This window comes from Beta vulgaris, chromosome 3 (assembly GCF_026745355.1).
Source record: "Beta vulgaris subsp. vulgaris cultivar EL10 chromosome 3, EL10.2, whole genome shotgun sequence".
Lineage (NCBI taxonomy): Eukaryota > Viridiplantae > Streptophyta > Magnoliopsida > Caryophyllales > Amaranthaceae > Beta > Beta vulgaris.
The window spans coordinates 34,903,737-34,908,301 of record NC_079204.1 but is presented as its reverse complement, the minus strand read 5'-3'; the positions used below and the strand labels follow the sequence as shown (position 1 = coordinate 34,908,301).

General features: G+C 35.1%; 1 long non-coding RNA gene across 1 annotated transcript; it reads left to right on the top strand.

Annotated features, from left to right (window-relative positions):
* Positions 1-20: 20 nt before the first annotated feature.
* LOC125496044 (uncharacterized) lies at positions 21-1,010 on the top strand. The gene is made up of 2 exons (XR_007272709.2): positions 21-519; positions 605-1,010. It is a non-coding gene; the product is annotated as an uncharacterized LOC125496044 (long non-coding RNA).
* Positions 1,011-4,565: the final 3,555 nt, after the last annotated feature.

The window sequence follows — 4,565 nt, the reverse complement described above, 5'->3', positions numbered from 1 at the left end:
ATTTAGGGGATGAGATTATGAGATAATGGTGGTACAAGGATGGAGGGCGGGATGGGGGAACCATTAACCCCCCTTTTTTTTTGGACACCTAGGGTAGATGTTATCCTCATATACAGCTAATTGTTGTACTCTAGAATCACTATACCTTGAAGATATTTCATTTATTTTGTAGCGTAACATTTTCCCTGAAATTGGGTTTAGCATTTACTACTATTATATTTAAATAACAGTGGATCTCCTTGTGTGTTATAATTTCTAACTCAGGTTGACAGCATAATACCTGGGTCACTTCCTTCATCTATAACAGGGCCCGTAATTCTTGTGGTTCGCAGAGCTGATGGAGATGAAGAGTTATGAAAGATCTCTGAATGTGTTTAGCACATAGTATTGAAGACCCTCAACTGTATGTGTAACATGAGGGATATTTGGCAGGTGATGGCTGCAGGGACTAATATAGTTGGTGTGATATTTCTGCAAGAGCTACCACACTTATGCCATCTTGGTGTTCGAGCTCGACAAGTGAGTTTTGCTGTATTTTTGTTCATCTTCTATTTCATAGTAGATATTTGAGTTTGATAGTAACAATACAAATATTAATTCACAGGAGAAGGTTACCTTGTGACCTGCGAAGATGATGATTACCTTTGTGACTTGCGAAGATGATGATTCGGCTTCTTATATTGAGAAACTTGAGAAATATTATCCAGCCTGTTCATGTCTTCTAGTCATAGCAAAGTTGTCTCATATGTTAAATTCTTGTCTACTAATGAATTAACTTGCTTCTGCATTAACTGATAGCACATTGTGCTTGTGGCATCAACTGTAATCCGCTTCAATTCTGTGTTAAAAACATGGAATTTGTGCACATGAATTGGAAGAAACGGGCCTAGGTGCTCTATTATTTTTTTGTAACTTAGTTGAAGTTTTGGAATCTTCTACCATTATATTGATATGCATGTGATTTTGTAGTGAATGATATTGAATGAATGAAAAGGTATTCCAATTATAAAGTCTTTTGAATTATTTCAATACAAGTGCCTAGATGTTCTATATGTAAATTAATTGTAGATTATGAAAGACACGCATGGAGCAGGTAAAACGGATTGGGAAGCCACATGTATAATATTGAAATATTACCGTTTTTTTTTTTTGAAAAATAAAGTTAAAGAGACCACCTTTTCCTTTTAGGTGGTGTTTTTGAAAATGATTAATAAGACCACCTACATATTAAAAATGATTTCTTTGTAAGATAAAAAAGACCACCTATTTGTAAAATGTGGCGTCTTATTCTTCTTCTTTTTTTCCTATTTAAATTTATAAATAACCACTTATTTTAAGTAAGTGGTCTCTTCTATCAAATTAAGAAACCACTCGCAATAAGTGGTTATTTATCCTGAGAGACCTATGAGCTGAAGACCACCTCTCATGTGGTCTCTAAATGAGATTTTAGGGGGTCTCTTTAGGCTTTTTTGTAATAGTGTGTAGTGTTCCTGGGGAAATAACAATTGGTATCAAAGCTATAACTCACGTAAGATAGGAAACCCTATTGAGAAAAAGATCCAAGGAACAATGAATACCACCGAGAAACTTAAAGAAGGTTATTCCACTCAAGGGCCTCCTATGTTCAATGGGAAGTACTTCAACTACTGGAAGAACCGCATGGAGATATTCATCAAAGCTGAAAATTATCAGGTATGGAGAGTCATTGAAGTTTGTGATTTCGAAGTCACAACTACAAATGACAAAATGAGGTAACTCTAAAACCCCTCTCTGATTATGACAAATCTGATTTTGAAAAAATGGAAGTAAATGCCATGGCTATTAAACTGTTGCATTGTGGACTTGGACCCCATGAACATAATAGGATCATGGGATGCAAATCCGCAAAGCAGATATGGGATTTACTAGAAGTAACCCATGAAGGAACTAATGAAGTCAAAAGATCCAAAATTGATTTACTTATGAATCAATATGAACTGTTCTGCATGAAATCTAGGGAAAGCATTCGAGACATGTTTACTCGTTTTACTAACATTATTAATGAGTTGGCTTCTCTTGGAAAGTTTATTTCATCTGAGGAACAGGTTCGAAAGGTTCTTAGGAGTCTCCCTAAGGACAGATGGATGGCCAAGGTCACTGCTCTACAAGAAACAAAAGACTTCACTAAGTTCAACTTAGAAAAGCTGGCAGGGTCACTTATGACTCATGAGCTTCACCTTGATACTGAGTATGGTGAAAGCTCCAAAACAAAATTAATTGCTCTCAAAGCAGATGATGAAGATGATTCGAATTCAGAAGAAGAAGAAGCAGCCCTCATGGTTCGAAAATTTCGAAAGATGTATAGGAACATGAAGAATGGGAACTTTAAAGGTAAAACTAAGAAATTTTCTAACAAAGCTGCTTGTCATAAATGTGGTAGTACAGATCACTTCATCAAGGAATGTCCTCTTTGGGAAAATGACAAAACCAAAGAAAGGAACAAGGAACGCTTTGCTGAAAGGAACAAAGAATCAAAGCACCTTTCTCTAAGGCAAATGTGCGCAAAGCTATGATAGCTGCTTGGGGAGATTCAGAGACGGAAGAAGAAGAGGAACAACAACTGAAGAAACAGCAAACCTTTGCCTCATGGCAAACACTGACGAAAAAGAAGATGAAGAAAAAGTTGAGGTAAGTCAACATGGTCTTGAGTCAGACTTAGATTTAAAACTAGGCTGAAATATATGATCTTCTTTATGATGCAATTCTTGAATGTAGAGATGAACGTGAAAAACGTAAACAAACGGAACAAGCCTTAAAGGTCTGCAAGGAACACATAGAATGGCTTAAGAAAATGAGAACAGATGTTGAAACAAGATTCTTTGATTATTTGATAAAAACTTAAAAATCAAAGAATATAGAAAGTTTGAAAAATGAAAATTATCTAATTAATTTAGAGATTTCACACTTGAAGGATTTGTCCCTGTTCTGAGTTCCTTTGATATAAGATCAACCCTTTGAAAGGATACAGATCTGAGATTGAAAAATTGAATAAAGAGAAAAATTTTTAAAGGAACAGATCTGTAACTTAAAAAGGAACTGGTTGTCGCAAGGAACAGAGGCAAAATCATGAAGTTCCTAAGTGGATTGAGAAACCACAGACCAAGAGGAAGAAGGTCTTGGTTTTGAAAACTACAAGAAAAGGAACAAGACAAAGAAATATGTTGATCTACCTAGTGATAATTTGTATGTATTGTGGAAGGTAGGTCATTACATAAATCAATGTCAACTAAAATCTGAGATGATTGGGAAAAATGTGACAATAAGTAAGAAAAAATGGGTTGTCAAAACAAATCCTAGTCAAGAACAGGAACCCACGAAAGATGGGGTTCCTACAACTAACACTAGTTGATTTTTGCAGGTTGGAGTGAGGGGGAACAACACATGGTATCTCGATAGTGGTTGTTCCAAGCACATGACAGGAGACAAAACGAAGTTTCTCTCACTCACAACCTATGAAGGTGGAAGTGTAACATTTGGTGATAATAAGAAAGGTAACATAGTTGCTATGGGTAAGGTGGTAAGTCACCATACACTCCATTGAAAATGTATTTTTAGTTGAAGGTCTAAAACATAATCTATTAAGCATTTCTCAATTCTGTGACAAGGAAATACTGTAAAATTTGATAAAGAAAAATGCTTGATCATCAACATTAAAACTAAGAAGGTTATCTTGGAAGGAACAAGGAAAGGGAACACATACATTGTGGATCTAGACCTTGTTCCTCAAATCAATTTAACTTGTCTTAGTGTTATTGAAGATGATTCACTTCTTGGCACAAGCGTCTAGGACATGCTAGCTTTTCATTACTTGAGAAACTTAGATCAAAAGATCTTGTTTTAGGATTACCATCCATAAAATTTCATATTGATCAAGTTTGTGATGCATGTGCACGAGGTAAGCAAGTAAGATCCTCTTTCAAATCTAAAACGATTGTAAGTACCACTAAACCATTAGAATTAATTCATATGGACTTATGTGGACCCATGAGAATTCAAAGCAGAAGTGGAAAGAGGTATGTACTTGTTATTGTAGATGACTACTCTATTTTTCTCACTAGTAAAGATGAAACTTATGATGAGTTCCTTGTCTTTGCTAAAAGAGTTCAAAACTTGAGTGGTCATAAAATAATGCACATTAGATCAGATCATGGCAAAGAATTCGAAAATTATAAATTTGATGACTTAAGCAGAGATAATGGCCTAGATCATAATTTTTCTGCCCCTAGAACACCACAACAAAATGGTGTTGTAGAAAGGAAAAATAGAACTTTGGAGGAAATGTCTAGAACCATGTTAATTGCTAGTGAACTTCCAAGGAACTTTTGGGCTGAAGCTGTTAATACTGCTTGTCACATAATTAATCGTGCCATGATGAGACCTATCATTAATAAAACTCCTTATGAACTTTATTTGGAAAGAAACCAAATATCACCTATTTTAGAACATTTGGCAAATGTTATGTGCATAATAATGGAAAAGATAATCTTGGAAAATTTGATGCAAGGAGTGATGAAGCAATATTTTTA